Source organism: Xenopus laevis, chromosome 8L (genome assembly GCF_017654675.1).
Source record: "Xenopus laevis strain J_2021 chromosome 8L, Xenopus_laevis_v10.1, whole genome shotgun sequence".
Lineage (NCBI taxonomy): Eukaryota > Metazoa > Chordata > Amphibia > Anura > Pipidae > Xenopus > Xenopus laevis.
Window position 1 is genome coordinate 119,920,261 of NC_054385.1, and position 19,054 is coordinate 119,939,314.

A 19,054-nucleotide genomic window follows, 5' to 3' on the forward strand; every position below is an offset into this window, starting at 1 on the left:
AATTGCCTTGGTGCAGTAACCCATAGCAGCCAGTCAGCAATCTGCTTTTATGGGTCTAATGGAGGTAAAATATTGCAAGTATGGCAAGCTTTGTATCATCCCAAGATCTTGTTTATGTGCCAGAAATGGACATGCCCATGTCCAGATGGTAAGGAGGGAGTGGCGCGGAAATGTGAGGAGTATAAAAATGAAAACAATTGACTGCCCCACCTATTTGCCTGAGGCATAGAGGAGGGGTATAGATGACTGACAGCTGAGATTATTAAGTACCATTTAATATTTGATCAATTGATTTATGGGAGATGGCTTTCCCGTAATTCTGAGCTTTCCGGATAACGGGTTTTTGGATAACAGATCCCATACCTATATTACCATTTTTTCTTGAGTTGTCCATCATTTTTGACAACCAGAGAACAACCCCAAAAAATATAAAAGTTTAAATGATGCCTTTGAGTAAGTGCCCTGCTAGGCATGAAATGTGTCAGGCTGTTTTTGTCCTATAAATGACTTTTTATTTTTAAACTGGTTCACTACTGCATTAATTTTGGTGATTCTCACACTCAAACTTTAACATTAATTCAGGTGCAAAATATTTGGGAGAGGAGACTGGGCAATCACTGCGGGTGACTGGATGAGGGACCAGAATAGAGCGATTCCCAAAAAATAAATTGGAATGTCAGATTTCTACACATACATACATAGGAAGCCATTTTATGTGGAATCTATCAACTTCCTGGTCAGGTGACCCACATATACTGTATACACACAGCAGGAAGTGTGTGCGGGGATAATTTTGTCTGTTACAAAGGAGCCAATAGAATATCTCTGTTTGCCCCTGTTTGTTGCAAATGAGCCAATATAATATCTCTGTTTGCCTCAGTCTGTCGCAAAGGAGCCAATATAATATCTCTGCTTACCTCTGTCTGTTGCAAAGGAGCCAATATATCTCTGTTTGCCTCAGTGTCTGTTGTAAATTAGCCAATATAATATCTCTGCTTGCCTCTGTCTGTTGCAAAGGAGCCAAAATATCTCTGTTTGCCTCAGTCTGTTGCAAATTAGCCAATATACAGTAATATCTCTGCTTGCCTATGTCTGACTCTGTTGCAAAGGAGCCAATATAATATCTCTGCTTGACTCTGTCTGTTGCAAAGGAACCAATAAATCTCTGTTTGCCTCAGTCTGTTACAAAATAGCCAATATAATATCTTTGCTTGCCTCAGTCTGTTGCAAAGGAGTCAGTATAATATATCTGCTTGACTCAGTCTGTTGCAAAGGAGCCACTATAATTTCTCTGCTGGCCTCAGTCTGTTGCAAGGGAGTCAGTATAATATCTCTGCTTGCCTCTGTCTGTTGCAATGGAGCCAATATAATATCTGTGCTGGCATCAGTCTGTTGCAAAGGAGCCAGTATAATATCTCTGCTTGCCTCTGTCTGTTGCAAAGGAGCCACTATAATGTCTCTGCTGGCCTCAGTCTGTTGCAAGGGAGTCAGTATAATATCTCTGCTTGCCTCTGTCGGTTGCAAAGGAGCCAATATAATATCTGTGCTGGCCTCAGTCTGTTGCAAGGGAGTCAGTATAATATCTCTGCTTGCCTCTGTCTGTTGCAAAGGAGCCAATATAATATCTCTGCTGGCCTCAGTCTGTTGCAAAGGAGCCAGTATAATATCTCTGCTTGCCTCTGTCTGTTGCAAAGGAGCCACTATAATATCTCTTCTGGCCTCAGTCTGTTGCAAGGGAGTCAGTACAATATCTCTGCTTGCCTCTGTCTGTTGCAAAGGAGCCAATATAATATCTCTGCTGGCCTCAGTCTGTTGCAAGCGAGTCAGTATAATATCTCTGCTTGCCTCAGTCTGTTGCAAAGGAGCCAATATAATATCTCTGCTGGCCTCAGTCTGTTGCAAAGGAGCTAATATAATATCTGTGCTGGCCTCAGTCTGTTGCAAAGGAGCCAATATAATATCTCTGCTTGCCTCTGTCTGTTGCAAAGGAGCCAATATATCTGTTTGCCTCAGTGTCTGTTGTAAATTAGCCAATATAATATCTCTGCTTGCCTCAGTCTGTTGCAAAGGTGCCAATATAATATCTCTGCTTGCCTCTGTCTGTTGCAAAAGAGCCAATAAAATATCTCTGCTTGCCTCTGTCTGTTGCGAAGGAGCCAATAAAATATCTCTGCTTGCCTCTGTCTGTTGCAAAGGAGCCAATATAATATCTCTGCTTGCCTCTGTCTGTTGCAAAAGAGCCAATAAAATATCTCTGCTTGCCTCTGTCTGTTGCAAAGGAGCCAATATAATATCTCTGCTTGCCCATATACACACACACACACACACACACACACAGAGCCAAACGCCTCCCTGTAGTGAATCGTTAGAAGTCTATCTCGGCACTTCAGGCCTCTGAGAGCATCACTGCGCTCACCTGGAAATCTTGATTTTGTCTGTACTGTTTGATCCCTTGGGGCCCAGCGTACAACATGTACCACTTCACAATCGCAATGTAATAACACCGGAGCTCAGAAACAGTAGAGATTTTAGCACTCCTCGGATATATAACAGATATATATAACACATGTTCTTCTAATCTCACCAGGAATTATTTGCCTTTATGTAAGCAACATTTGCGACTCTCTCGATGCTTGTTTCTGTAACGATCAGCATGCATAACGACTAGTAATAACAGGAACATGGAACATAGTAGTAAATTAAAGCAAATTGGCTCGCATAGCCGGCCCATTCCCATTCTATATGTAAATGTATGCTACTTATAACATTTGGTTTATTGCATTACTTGGTATGATCGATCACTGGAGACTATGCCATGTATCTATAGCCTTTTTCTAATGATAACTAAGTAGTATAAACTAAACCACAAGGTTTCTACTTTATCTAAGCCAGTGGTAGCTCAGTGATATAAGCTGCAAAAAGACAGATATTCAATAACACAAATGAGAATGTGGCATACTGATCCATTACAAAACCTACATAATCCAGCATATGGGCTCAGAGGTACAGAGGGTACATTCTAAATAACTGCCATAAATAATTGCTATCTCACAGTCACACTCCCTTCCCAGAGACTATTATCCCACTGTTACTATAGACACCATCTCTCCCTACTATACCTGCTATCCCACAGTCACACTCCCTTCCCAGAGACTATTATCCCACTGTTACTATAGGCACCATCTCTCCCTACTATACCTGCTATCCCACAGTCACACTCCCTTCCCAGAGACTATTATCCCACTGTTACTATAGGCACCATCTCTCCCTACTATACCTGCTATCCCACAGTCCCTTCCCAGAGACTATTATCCCACTGTTACTATAGGCACCATCTCTCCCTACTATACCTGCTATCCCACAGCCACACTCGCCTTCCCAGAGACTATTATCCCACTGTAACTATAGGCACTATCTCTCCCTACTATATCTGCTATCCCACAGCCACACACCCTTCCCAGAGACTATCATCCCACTGTTACTATAGGCACCATCTCTCCCTACTATACCTGCTATCCCACAGTCACACTCCCTTCCCAGAGACTATTATCCACTGTTACTATAGGCACCATCTCTCCCTACTATACCTGCTATCTCACAGTTACACTCCCTTCCCAGAGACTATTATCCCACTGTTACTATAGACACCATCTCTCCCTACTATACCTGCTATCCCACAGTCACACTCCCTTCCCAGAGACTATTATCCCACTGTTACTATAGGCACCACCTCTCCCTACAATACCTGCTATCCCACAGTCACACTCCCTTCCCAGAGGTTATCATCCCCACTGCTACTATAGGCGCCATTACTCCCTACTACACCTGCTATTATTGACTAGAATTTATAAAGTGAATATATACATAAAATATGCACAGCACATACAAAGACCACACTGGCAAATATCAGATGTGCAGCTGAGGATTGTGGAAGTTGTAGTTCACAACAGTAACAATAAGACTGACTGTCCTGGTTCACATCTTAACTAGATTGTGTCATGGCTTCATGTGCACCAAATGGTTAAGGTGGCTAAGTCTGTTTTTCTGCCCTTTCCAGCCTAAAATACAGAATCACCACCTTATCTCCTGTTCCTGAAGGATTTCTGGAGGCCGGTGTACATTGCCATTAAATCATTAAATCTAACTGCGTCACAGCAGCTTTAATGTGGCCACAACATAGTGAGATATAATTCTTTATCACAGCTCCCTGCAGACCCAGCAAAAAGGGCATCGTGGTGATGCACACAGAGCTGGAAAGGCAACGCTCTTTTAAATTTTGCAGCCAATTGTTCCACAAGGATGGCTGATGTGGGAGCATGGCTGGGTTATCCCTGTAGCTTGATGAATGACTAGATCTGGGCTAAACCAAGCTTGGCTGCTGGGCAGTACTCTGTGGGCTTACAAATCACGTCACATTTCAAAGCCAGCAGCTCTCTCCTAGCCAATGGCATTAACTCTGAGTTAGCCATCATTGCCTTATATGTCCTTCCAAAAGAAATGGTAAAGATGCTTTGTTGTTAATTATTGGTCCAAGCACATTGCTACACATAAACTATGGGGTAAATAAGCTTTCCAACTCTACACCTTGAATCATAAGAAGCCAACCAAAAATCTCAGCTATCCAATATCCAGTTTAGCCTTGCTAAGCAATTGAATAACCGATTGCAATCTTGTTAGAGAGAACTGCACTAGGTTTTACTAGAACAGAGCTTATAATCTAAAAGTCCTAAGGGGGAAGGTTTCAGGATTGTAGGTAATGTAGAGCATGATGACAACAGAAGGGCAAAATAGTGACATTGACTCCTTCCTACAGCAGTAGGGATATAAATTAGACAGACACAGACTGCCTTGGTTCGTTTAAGAATCAACAGTAGATATAAGACTTTAGCTTGGACTCCATAGCAGTCACTCCTTCTGTTGTTACTCACTTGCACAGAGTCCACTCCCAGCACAAGCCTGGCAACACATGTAATGATAAGAATTACTAGGAATTGCCAATGTCTAAGTAAACCTAAATGCGCACCACACAGGTTCTAGAGCCCATACCTTTTAAAATACAAGTTCTGATGAATGACAGTTTTTGAGAACTGCTGTTGCCCAGAATTTCAAACTGAGTATAAGCATCAAACTGGCGTACCAGTACCAGAGTACTACATGGTGGGTCCAGGCCCTAGTGGGACCCAGCATAGGGGAAATTCCCATCAACCCATTTTTGTTTCTACATTAGCCTTAATAAAAACCTATATTATTTGGCACTATCTATATATAATTACTGTGATAGTGGGCCCAGGGTGTCAGGATCTCTGGGGGACCCTAGGAGACCCAGTATACAGTATAATAACCTATCCAAAACAAAATGTATCTTTCATATCTTGATGTCTAGATAGCTATATAAATTACATTTTTAAAGTCAGTGTTATAAGGATGCAAAACTGGCTATATATATATCTACATTTAAATATCTATGCATCATAAGGGCCCTATACACAGGGCTTTAGCTGAACAGCCCTATATATATAACAGGCAAAAGGAAGCAATTTCTTTTATGTTCACTTTACTTCCTGCCTTAGCTGATTGCAGGCTTCTGAGCAGCAAATGAATAGAATCAGGATAATTGCTTCCTCAGACTTGCTTAAAGGAGGGGGAAAAAGTGCAGAAAATAAATATAAAATGTGAAGTACCTTTCCTATAGCTGAAGAGAGGCTAAACAAATAGAAGGATATATTTTAGTATGAAAAGATAGGAGACTAAGATAATAAAGAGACTGAATAAGTAGAGGAGGAAAAATAATTTGGCGAGTGGGCCCATGGTCTAAGGTTTTCCAGTGGACCCCTGGCATCTCAGGCTGACGATGACACCCCCCCACCCCAAAACTGCTTCCACTGGAGCTGCAGGCTGATACTTTTGCTGAGTGCCCCAGTTCTCCCAATGCATTGGCAGAAATCCTGCCACATTGTACAACTGCCAATATTATTTTTCCCTTTTCAGAAGTCCTTGACTGTCCACAACTGTTGTAAGAGAAGCATGTGAAGGAGTAAAAAGGTGCCCTTTACACAGGTGGGAATACCGGAAAGGGTGCAGCAATAGCAATGCACTGGGGTACAGGGACGTCGGGAGGCAGCATGGGCACAACGTATTCTATTTTTCCCATTACTGTACAAGGGTTGTTCACCTTTAAATTCACTTTTAGTGTGATGTAGAGAGTGCACATTTTGAGCCAATTTGCTGTTGGTCTTTTTTTATTATTTTTTTTATTATTTGTGGTCTTCAAATGATTTAGCTTTTATTCAGCAGGAATTGTAGCAGCTAGCTATTTGTTAGAATCTACCCTAGCAACCAGGCAGTGGTTTGAATCAGAAACTGAAATATGCAAGTAAGAAAAATAAAAAGTAAAGTAAGTAAAGAAAGAAACTAGGGATGCACCGAATCCACTATTTTGGATTCGGCCAAACCCCCGAATCCTTTGTGGAAGATTTGGCGGAATACCGAACCGAATCCGAACCCTAATTTGCATATGCAAATTAGAGGTGGGAAGGGGAATTTGTTTTTACTTGTTTTGTGACAAAAAGTCATGCGATTTCACTCCCGACCCCTAATTTGCGTATGCAAATTAGGATTCGGATTCGGTTCTGTCGGGCAGAAGGATGCGGTCAAATCCGAATCCTGCCCGAATCCCGAACTGAATCCTGGATTCGGTGCATCCCTAAAAGAATAACAATAAAATGATAGCCCTAAAGAGCAATAGTTTTTCGGTCCTGGGGGTCACTTACCCCCATTTAAAAGCTGGAAAGGGTCAGAAGAGAAAAGCAAATAATTCTAAAACTATAACAGATAAAAAATGAAGACCAACTGAAGGGCTAGGCACAAGGGCTAGGTTTCGCTGACTGTGGCTAATTCCTTGCCTGGTAGCAGCCACTGAGATTTCTAATAGTGACTTTCACTCTGTAGCCGAAACAGATTTTATAAGCAGTTCATTAAAGCACTGCTGTGTGGCTTCACAACTCCGTGTTACATCAGTTCTCTCCTAGTGATCTATTCTTAGCCTTAGCTGCAACAACAGTGCGAGGGGGAGGGCTGTGTGTAACAGTGTGAGAGTAACATGAAAAATGGGATATAAATAGGCACCAGGGCCTGCATTATTCCTAGCCTGGAGAAATGACAGCAATGGAAATTATCTTCATGTCTTTTTAGAGACCATATTTATGTTTTAATACAGCCTTGTGTTTTTTTTCGTAAATGTACGAGAGGCCTCCGGACCCAGGGCCGGATTTACATAGCGGGCACCCGCTGACGTTCGTCGCCCCGTCCCCTCTCTTTAATTTGCGTCAATTTTCATCATCGGGACTGATTCAATGGGGATTGGTGCATAGGAAATTAATAAAACTAAAAACCAACGTGAGTGCGGTTGGGCAGAATGTCACCCCCTAAAATGCTGCCATCCTAGGCCCGGGCCTTGGTGGCCTTTCTACAAATCCGAGCCTGTCTGGACCAATGAACAGACTGGAACACAAGACACATACAGAAGCCATCTTGAGAGACATGACTGCACAACATTTTGTGGTACACTGGCCAATGTACATTGTGTATGGCGGGTAGGGTAGTTTGTTCATTGTGCCTGACTAACTGGAACAACAGGAAGTGAAGAGCTCCAGCTTCCTGTTGCTTCCTCATATGCCAATGCGACAATGCCCCGTGCACAGGCGCACATAATGCAACAAACCTACCAATATCTACTGTGTAAATATAATGAGCAGGACTGTTGCCACCAACACCATTCCATAGATTTTATTGGGCCTGCGGGGGGGGCTCTGTGTACTTAAAGGGCATGTAAATCCTACATTTATTGTATTATATGTATATAAATTGGGCATATCTTCCCCACCCAAGCCACATCATTTGTACTGCATATACTCCCTCCATTTGCCAGCGCCATCACATTTTCCTAAAACAAATAGCAGCTTTCACCCGGCGGCCATTTTCCCTCTGACACATCATCAGTAACACTGACATCTGCAAACAGGACATGCTGTAAAGTTCATACAATGCAGAATGCAGGTTTACACAGGCACAACATACTTTGATAAAAAAGCTCTGCTGGGGTTGAGCACTGTAATTGTTAAGCTGAGCTCAGGAGAGGCGGTTAGGAGAAAAAAATAGGATCAGACAGCTAGTGTTTCTATGGGAACCAGTGATGCTATCTCTTCACTGGCTGTTAGACTGGAAGGTGTGTTTAGTAATCTGAGCTGAGAAGAACTGAGCATGCTCGTGAACCATCAGCCGAAGTAGATTCCTGAGGGAGGGGGCAGAGTGGGTTAGAGGAGGAGAATGTTTGTGTATGTTGCAGGTGGGGAGCTTACCCCTTTTATTTAAAGTGACCACCTGTGCATCAATATTTGGGGGGGAATTAACCCTCCCTTTGTCAGGATGCTTAGAGGAGGAGAAGGAATTCTAAGTGATTAATGGGATGCTGCAGCCTTAAGGTGGCCATATACAAAGAGATCCGCTCGTTTGGTGCTTGAGGTGGGCAATATTGGACTGATCCAATCATGGGCCCTAGGGCCCAACAATCGGATCATAATGCAGGACTATGGGTGGTCGGATCGAGGGACCGCATCAACGAACAGATTCAGTCTGTGATGCGACGGGATTTTTAACCCTGCCTGATCTACGTCTGCTAGATATTGATCGGGGACTCCATCTGTCCACCTTTACTCAGTGGTGTAACTAGATGTTACTGGGCTCCACAGCAAAATAATTTTAGGGCTCCCAAAATATCCAGTGGTTGCCCTGTATTAACAATATATATTAAAATTCCTAATCAATTGGAGCCTTATGGGGCCCCCTATGCCTCTTGGGCCCCCCTGCAGCCGCAGGGTCTGCTTCCTCTGTAGTTACGCCCCTGCCTTTACTGTTAACATTTTAACAACCAGAGTGTCCGGTATCTAAAGACTTCAAAGAGGCTGTTCACTGATTAAATCTCAGTCCAGTCCTGCCCAACACACAAGTATCAAAAAAATGTGTATGGCCATTTTTAGTCTTTATCAAGTCAGTCACACAGCTTATCAGCACTTGATAAAGGCTAAGGTGGGAGAAACACTGTTCTCAAGTATTTTGAACCTGTTAGTAAGCACTACCTTGTTTTCATACTAAGTCATTTTCTCCATTTGTCTGTGCTATGTGTGCTTACCAGCATACGACAGGCCTGATCTAAAGGCAGCTATTTGCAGGTTGGAACTCAGGTATCTGACCAAATGGCTTTCAGTGTGAATGGATGGATGGATTGAGTATGAGAGGCCCTTACAAGGCATGCCCACATTTCAATTTCCCTCTTCACCCCCTCATCTGCTGATACACATAGTAAGTAAGGTTAAAAAAAGGCACATGTCCATCATGTTCAACCTTTTAGTTTTTTTTTTTTTTAGTTTTTTTTAAATCTGCTTAACTGCCAGTTGATCCAGAGGAAGGCAAAAAAAAAACATCTGAAGCCTCTCCAATTTGCTTCAGAGGGCAAATGACAATCGGATTAGTCCCTGGATCAACTTGTACTATGAGCTATCTCCCATAACCCTGTATTCCCTCACTTGCTAAACACCTTCCAACCCCTTCTTAAAGCTATCTAATGTATCAGCCTGTACCACTGATTCAGGGAGAATTCCACATCTTCACAGCTCTCACTGTAACAAACCCCTTCCCAATATTTAGGTGGAACCTCTTTTCTTCTAATCAGAATGGGTGACCTTGTGTCAGCTGGAAAGACCTACTGGTAAATAAAGCATTAGAGAGATTATTATATGATCCTTATATATTTATACACAGTTATCATATCACCCCTTAAGCGCCTCTTCTCCAGCGTGAACATCCCCAATTTGCCCAGTCTTTCCTCATAGCTAAGATTTTCAATACCTTTTACCAGCTTAGTTGCCCTTCTCTGGACCCTCTCTAATTCAATAATGTCCTGTTTGAGCGATGGGGTAGATTCAATTTTCAAATGTGCGAGATTTCAAGATCTGGGCAGCCATACACCTATCGAAAATCCTACAAAAGTACATGTATGGCCAGCTTTAGAGTCTTGGGTGACACTTTTTTTGCCTTATAGAAAGCTATTAAAAAGAAATAACAAATGTGGATCTGGAGTTCACTGATGTTGCTGCTACACCTGTCTCTTGTTCTTTAGTACCTCCCCGTGACTGAACAATGGTAACCTTCAGCCCTCCTAGAGATTTACAGACATTGACAGCTCTTTTGTGGAAAGCACGGCCATAAAACATGAGCAGCTGCTTTGTAACCAAGGGGAAGCATTTATTATAACATTCCCTTCATTGCTGAAAGCAGAATCTTTGAAGCAAGCAGAAATCGTCTTATAGGAACACTGATTCTATAGTGATTTTTTCCAATATAGGAAAGATTATCCTATGCCATGTACAGAATTTTTCTGCAATAGTTATTTGTTTGCAAGTTGAGGGCTGCCATTTTTGAGATGCGCTCCCCACTGGCCAGAAAGCTATAATTTACTCTAGCATCACATACATCCGTGGCTCTCTAGTTGGTTTTGAGCCAAGGCCAAATGAACTCTGGGTGTCACTGAGGTTTCTGGGATTTGTAGTTCAGAGAAGCTGGAGAGATGCTATTTAACATGATTCTAGGATATGTAGGACTGTCTGCACCAGCATATAGGCATGCATAAAAAGTGTGTCTACGCCAATGGAATAGTGCCTCTCACCTTTCCCAGAACAAAATTACCTATAAAGTGAGTCATGCCCACATTTAATTGCAGAACTTGGTGAATAGGCTCATTACAAGTTAAATCTTCACGCACCGGCATTTACATATTTTGGTCTGCAACAACCAGGCTTAGAATTTTGAAGGGGTGGTTCACCTTCAAGTTAACGTTTAGTATGTTATGGAATGACCTTTCTTTTTTTATAGTTTTTTTTATAATTTTTTAATTATTTGCCTTCTTCTTTTGATTCTTTCCAGCTTTCAAATGGGGGTCACTGACCCCCATCTAAAAACAAATGTCCTCTAAAGCTACAAATGTATTGTTATTGCGCATCTTTCTATTCAGGCCTCTCCTATTCAGATTACAGTCTCTTGCATGGTTGATAGGGTCATTTGGACCATAGCAACCAAATTGCTGAAATTGCAAACCGGAGAGCTGATTAAAAAGTTAGATAACTCGAAAACCACAAATAATAAAAAATGAAAACCAACTTCAGAATATAATGATCTACATCTAACTAGAAATTCATTTAAAGGTGATCAACCCCTTTAACTGTTATCTGGTCTTAAAGGGATACTGTCATGGGAAAAAAAAAAATTCAAAATGAATCAGTTAATAGTGCTGCTCCAGCAGAATTCTGCACTGAATCCATTTCTCAAAAGAGCAAACAGATTTTTTTATATTCAATTTTGAAATCTGACATGGGGCTAGACATATTGTCAATTTCCCAGCTGCCCCAAGTCATGTGACTTGTGCTCTGATAAACTTCAATCACTCTTTACTGCTGTACTGCAAGTTGGAGTGATATCACCTGCCTCCCTCCCCCCCCCCCAGCAGCCAAACACAAAAACAATGGGAAGGTAACCAGATAACAGCTCCCTAACACAAGATAACAGCTGCCTGGTAGATCTAAGAACAGCACTCAGTAAAAACCCATGTCTCACGGAGACACATTCAGTTACATTGAGAAGGAAAAACAGCAGCCTGCTAGAAAGCATTTCTCTCCTAAAGTGCAGGCACACGTCACATGACCTGGGGCAGCTGGGAAATTGACAAAATGTCTAGCCCCATGTCAGATTTCAAAATTAAATATATTAAAAAATCTGTTTGCTCTTTTGAGAAATGGATTTCAGTGCAGAATTCTGCTGGAGTAGCACTATTAACTGATGCATTTTGGAAAAAACATGTTTTCCCATGACAGTATCCCTTTAATTATCCTAGCAACCAGGATAGGGTCTGGGGGGGGGGGTCTGAGAAGAATGATGAGCAAGTGAAATATTATAATGACAATAAAACAGCTAAAATGTAGTGTAAAAGTTGAACTTCCCCTTTAAGCTAATAGGTTGCTAAGTGACAAACAAACTGTTGGCATGTCAGGAACACTGTGCTTACGCCAGATGCAGCAATGTGGTTTATACTGTGCTATTCTGCATCTGGCGCAGGCAAACAGTGCACATGTACTGAATACCCCTTGTATTTTATATGTACCTCCAGTGCTAAAAATGCACTGAGCAGTCATGGAACATGTAGAACCATAAATTCTTGCATGAACACACAGGCTCAGATTGAGCAAAATGAATCAGGGAGCCTGGGGGCTAATGAATTGCTCCATATTGATCATCGTAAATATTCCATCGATTTTTTACACAGTTTATCTGAAGATGATAAACACCCCCCCATTGCTTCCTGATAAACAAAAGTAAGTGAAAGAACATTGAAAATTGCCTTTATTTGCACTGAACTCTGACATTTTAAGACAATTTATTTCTGCTGTGTTAATATGCACTCTTTGATTGCTAGGCTGACCAGCGCTAGCAACTGGAGATTCGTCAGAATGTCAGCATGATAGAAGTATAGTTTAGTACCTGAATACAAATATTATAAGAAATTAAAGTAATTATAGAAATAAATACCTGGAATGGACTTACATTCTGTCGGGTCGTTGGTTACTGGAGGTTGAAAGGTACGTTCTGTTATCAGCGTTTTGCCCTGGAGGGTTCTGACTCCAAGGGCCCAGTGCTTATACATGTATAGGATCCGTTATCCGGAAAACCGTTATCCAGAAAGCTCCGATTTACGGAAAGGTCATCTCCCATAGACTCAATTTTATCCGAATAATCCAAATTTTTAATAATACTTTCCTTTTTTTTATGTAATAATGAAACAGTAGCTTGTACTTGATCCAAACTGAGATTTAATTAATCCTTAATGGAAGAAAAAACAGTCTATTGGGTTTATTTAATGTTTACATGATTTTCTAGTAGACTTAAGGTATGAAGATCCAAATTACAGAAAGGTCCATTTAATTATCTGGAAAACCACAGGTACCGAGCATTCTGGATAACAGGTATGGAAGTTATACCCTACCTGTTTTCTAAAGCCTTGTTTGCCCTTTAATTATTATTATTCCCCCAACAGGATGGAAAAATGACAGCCTATCTCAAGAATGGGTATTTTATCATATTGTCTAACAGAAATAAACATTTTTTCAGTATAACCTTTCCGCCAGCGCTGACCTAGCACATAATGTAGAACATGACATTTTCAAAGCACCCAGATCTGTCCTGCCTGTGACGCTCTGATAAATTCTCCCAGGACCAAGCTGACACATTGCCTATCACCCCCAACCCAGTGTTATCACACTCACAGCCTTTGTCTGCACACGGGGGGGTTGTCAGATATTGGAAACAGCTCCATTGTCCATGAGAACCAAGGGCACAATAGGCCTTTTATTGTATTGTATAACTCAAAATCTATAAATGGTAGCAGGGGGTCCCTGGTGGTGCTCCAGCTATGGCAGAGCTATAATTCCTCATGCAAAGCTCCACCCTTTTTCTATGCAAATTTGTGATTTTCTAAAATTGGGGGCTTTCTGTCTATGGACCCTCCCCCTTACATCTCTGTTACTCACACCCATTGATCCATCTACTCCTTATTGTAAGTCACCTGACTTTCACATGACTGCTGTGATTCCCAACATGGCAGCCACTAGTAAAATTATTTTAAAGGGATACTGTCATGGGAAAACATGTTTCTTTCAAAACACATCAGTTAATAGTGCTGTTCCAGCAGAATTCTGCACTGAAATCCATTTCTCAAAAGAGCAAACAGATATTTTTATATTCAATGTTGAAATCTGACATGGGGCTAGACATATTGTCACTTTCCCAGCTGCCCCCAGTCATGTGACTTGTGCCAGCACTTTAGGGTGGAACTACTTTCTGGCAGGCTGTTATTTCTCCTACTTAATGTAACTGAATCAGTCTCAGTGGGACTTGGCTTTTACTATTGAGTGTTGTTTTTATATCTACCAGGGAGCTGTTATCTTGTGTTAGGGAGCTGCTATCTGGTTACCTTCCCAATGTTCTGTTGTTAGGCTGCTGGGGGGGGGGGAAAGGGAGGAGGGTGATATCACTCCAACTCGCATTACAGCAGTAAAGAGTTTGTTTGTCTGAAGTTTATCAGAGCACAAGTCACATGACTGGGGGCAGCTGCGAAACTGACAATATGTCTAGCCCCATGTCAGGTTTCAAAATTGAATATAACAAAATCTGTTTGCTCTTTTGAAAAACAGATTACAGTGCAAAATTCTGCTGGAGCAGCACTATTAACTGATGCGTTTTGAAAAAAACGTTTTCCCGTGATGGTAACCCTTTAAGGACCATAAAAAGACATTTGAAATCCCTAAATACAACTATATAAGCAGAAATGTAAACTCCCTTCAGCTGCTGGGGCTTATGGGAATTGTAGGGCACGTTACTGTATCCTAGTATAAATCCCAGTCTTTGGCAGACCTGCCTCAATAACAAATATATGAATAATTCAGGTTGTAACGGCTGCTGCCTTGGCAGTCAGCCTCCTTAAAATAAACACATTCCACTAACTAGTCTGGCCTGGATGCAAATAGCTATTTCTCCCTAATATTTCAAGGAGCAAATGAGCAAATAAAAGCCCTGCCAGGGTTCATTTCCTGCATCAAACCAATCAGATCTAAAGTGTAAGAAATCCAGGGACCCCTGTGCTCTGTTCCTGAGCAGGAGAAATGGAAAGGGAGCTGATTAACAGTTTCAGTGATTGGGTTACTGACTTCTGTGCATTCATCAGACTCATTATGGAAACACATATGATGCCTGGCGTGTGTGCATGTATCATTATATACATTATATACATATATATACCTTCATCCCTGAGCCACGGCTGTGGCCACCCAGGCGTTAAATAGACAGCAAGCATTCAAACACGAATCGTGACATTTGCAGATGTGATTTACATATTAAAGCAGGAAAGGGGTGGCTATTATAAGACTACAACTCCCAGAATCCCTTGCCATCACTATTAGATGAACAGTTCCTACAGGGGCAAAACAGGGCTGTATTTATAGTGTTGTGCCCGAAAGTTATATGTATATAAAGCAGCACTGCCCAAGCTATGTCCATTCAGCTGTTAGTGAAGTACAACTCCCAGCAACCATAGCAGCCTTTAGTTGGGAGTTCCACTTCAATAACTGAAGGGCTTCAAATTGGTCCAGAAAAGGTGCTGCAGCTGCCATCTTGCCTGTCTCTATCTTGCCCTACTGTTGCCTCTAATTAATACCTGATGTCTCACACTCCTACTACCCACAGCTGCAGGGCCCCCTACATTTGGGTCCCTATTTGCTGCGATTTAACTCTTATAGAGCTGCTTCTATTTAATACCGCCACTGAGTGTTTTTAGTAAAACGCATGGCATGGCATAGATCATTATTATGACAATGTTCTGGCAACGTGGCACCCAGCACTAAAAGGGTTAAGGAAGAAAGCACCTGTGATAATGAATAAAAACCCCACCCCTTTGTATGCAAAACAGCAACTATTCTAAAACAGACGTCTCTTATGATTCCAAGTACTTAATTAATATACATATATGAGAGGCACGCTGGCTGGTTGTGCTTTATATGACAGAAGCTTAGCAATGTCTAAAAGGGGTATTTCCATTAATACTGACCCAAAATGATCGCTGTCCCTGTTTAAAATTCTCTCTCTCTCTCTCTCTCTCTCTCTCTCTCTCTCTCTCTCTCTCTCTCTGTATACATACAGACACATATATATATGGAAGGAAAGTAGTTTCTATAGATTGTATTAAATCATTAGACTCCTCATCTCCCCCTCCCCCTCCCCAAAAAAAGAAGACTGGGTCCAAAAACATCAAGGTCACCAAAATACAATATATTTCCCTTTGGTCAACATGTTCTATAAAGCAGTCGGACTTGGCACCCAGAAACAGTTCTAGTAGTGTGACCAGACAGGTCAGCGGTGGATGGACAAATATTAATTTCTAATTCAGTTTTAAGGTGGTTATTAACAGAACATGCCCCATTTAGAACAGGATTGTAAGCATACATTTGTATAGGAGGACGATTATTAATTCTACCAAAATCCGTGCCTCGTTAACCAATAACCCTAACGATCCATTCACAACAAATGTGCCATTCACGTGTAGACTGGAATGAATGAAGGGAACATTTGGGGGAACCCGCAGAGCCCCATGCTGTTAAACACAGCTCCATGCTGAGAACCACCAATCAGCCGGGGTGCCGAGAACATGGGATTATATTTCATGCTTTAAAGAGAAAGGGATAAACGATTCTCTGTTCTATTCATCTACATTTTCCAAGGTCATTTTTACACTGACACAAGGAAAACCCTGTTAACGTACAGGACAATACCAGGCACTGAGAATGATCATTCTTTACATTTTGGGAAGAAGTCGACCAATGAGGCTTCCTTTTCAAGAGATCCTCCAAATCATTTTAATAGGGCCAAGGATTTTAAGGACAAAATGGCCACAGCATGGCACACAAGTGGAGAGGTTGTTAGAATAAAGCAAAGGTGAGGGCATATAGAGAAGATATATATTTATATATAATATGTATGTTCTTTACCTTGAGGTGGGTGCCCCCTGGAAGGTCTGGGTTAAGGGGGTGCAGTATGGAGAGCAGCCGGAGGGATGCTGAGCTGAGGATGCAGGAGGATGAGCGTGTGGGTACCAGATTGAGAGCTGAGCCAGTTCCTGCCCTTACAACAGAGCATCGGGTGAAACCATTCTGCACACCAGTGTAGGGGGGTTGAGCAGGGAAGAGCACTCTATTATCTATATAAATGTCTCTCCCAAGCCAGCCTTCTGGATTCTGACGTGCAGCCCTGGAGCAGACAAGTGCATAGGCAGGTTGTTTTAGTCTTAAAGTTTGATTTCAGACCTCCAGCTGTCAGCAGCGAACCTTGGCTACCTCCCCCATCCAGCCAGTGGTACCTGCCCTAATGTGCCTCATTTAAATGCACTGAAGAAGGATAACCTGACAAATTGTAGGTTATTATTAGTCACTTGCAGCTGACAGTCGGCTACTGACTGAGCTGTGCATGGAGGGGGGAGAGGTGCAGAGTTACGGAGAGGGGTAGAGTCAGGAGGGGGGAGAGGGGCAGAGTCAGGAGGGGGAGAGGGGCAGAGTTAGGGAGAGGGGAAGAGTCAGGAGGGGGGAGAGGGGCAGAGTCAGGAGGGGGAGAGGCACAGAGTCAGGGAGGGGGGAGAGGGGCAAAGTCAGGAAGGGGGAGGGGTGCAGAGTCAGGAGGGGGGAGAGGGGCAGAGTCAGAAGAGGAGCAGAGTCAGGAAGGGGGAGGGGTGCAGAGTCATGGAGGGGGAGAGGGGCAAAGTCATGGAGGGGGGAGAGGGGCAGAGTCAGGAGGGAGGAGAGGGGCAGAGTCAGGAGGGGGGAGAGGGGCAAAGTCAGAAAGGGGGAGAAGGGCAGAGTCGGGGAGAGGGGCAGAGTCAGAAGAGAGACAGAGTCAGTGAGGGAGGAGAGAGGCAGAGTCAGGAAGGGAGAGGGGTGCAGAGTAAGGGAGGGGGGAGAGGTTCAGGGTCAGGGAGAGGGGCAGAGTCAGAGAGAGGGAAAGGGGCAGAGTCAAGGAGGGGAGAGAGGGGAAGAGTCAGGATGGAGGAGAGGGGCAGAGTCAGGAGAGGGGCAGAGTCAGGGATGGGGGAGAGGTGCAGGGTCAGGGAGGGGGGAGAGGGGCAGAGTCAAGGAGGGGGGAGAGGGGCAGAGTCAGGGAGGGGGGAGAGATGCAGAGTCAGGGAGGGGGGAGAGGGGCAGAGTCAGGAGGGGGAGGGGTGCAGAGTTAGGGAGGGGGAGAGGGGAAGTGTCAGGAGGGGGGGAGAGGGGCAGAGTCAGGAGAGGGGGGAGAGTGGTAGAATCGAGGAGGGGGGAGAGGGTCAGAGTCAGGAAGGGGGAGTGTGAGCAGCAGGTTGGGGAGGGAAAGGTGCTGATTGGGTTGGGGAGAATACATTTAATTAGGCACATATGTTCAGGGCTATGGTGTTATGGGTAAGGTGTGATCCCCACTGATAGCAATAAGGGGGCAATGAGACAACAGAAGGATCTCTGCAAAGAATGTTTAAAAAAGGAAACCATTTCCCAGGGGGGTGTAATTTATAGAAATGCATATGTCTCAGGGGGAATTATCTATATCAATTATGTATAAGTATAGGATCCATGGGTGGGGGTATTAAGGCTGGGTCCCCATTTTAGGAGCTGTTTTAGGGACATGACTAAAAACAATCTTAATATTTTTTAACACATAGAGTTCCAATGTACAACTTTGTAGTGTGAGTGGCGTATCGGACTGGCCCACTGGGACACCTGAAAAGATCCGGGTGGTCCCTAGTAGGTTTCGTGGTGGGGCAGGAGAGGGAAGGGTTGATAAACATAATCTTTGAGACCAACTAAGAAGTGGGAATACAACAACGCATGATGGGCTTTAGCAACTGAGCAGGGGTTTAAATCACAGACTACAAGATGAATAAGAATGGGTGTGAATATTAAGATATTAAGTGAAGTCTTTACAGCTGTAGGAATTTGTCTGCTGGAAATATGATTCGTTTCCTGGTATTTCTATAGCGCTGACATATTCCACAACACTTTACAGAGGTTATACATCATTCCCATCAGTCCCTGCCCCAGCGGAGCTTACAATCTAATGTCCCCATCACATTCACCACACCGAGACCAATTTTGCAGGAGCCAATAAACCAGCCTGAATGTGTTTGTATGTTTAAAAAAAAATAACATTTTTTTTCCTTTTGCCTTCATATAATTTTGCCATTTCTGCCATGAAAATTTGCTGATGCAGGTAATTCTAATAAGGATGAATGGAGGGCAGTTTGCTTGGGGTTATATCAAACAGTGACATTAAAGGGCATATCAAGTGATATTCATGGGAGTTGCCAATGTTTTGGGAACGCTCCAAAGAATATAATTGCTATATTATACTTCCTGAGCTGGTTAATTTTACAGGGGGCAGTCTG

At 42.9% G+C, this 19,054-nt stretch overlaps 1 protein-coding gene across 1 annotated transcript in view; it reads right to left on the bottom strand.

Moving 5' to 3' along the window:
* Positions 1-16,958, bottom strand: part of LOC108699365 (synaptic vesicle glycoprotein 2A) — a 92,083-nt gene extending 75,125 nt beyond the window's left edge. The window contains exon 1 of the mRNA XM_018231393.2: positions 16,641-16,958. The gene's annotated coding sequence lies outside the window, so the exon portion shown is untranslated. The remainder of the gene's footprint in view (positions 1-16,640) is intronic.
* Between the last annotated feature and the right edge of the window lie 2,096 nt (positions 16,959-19,054).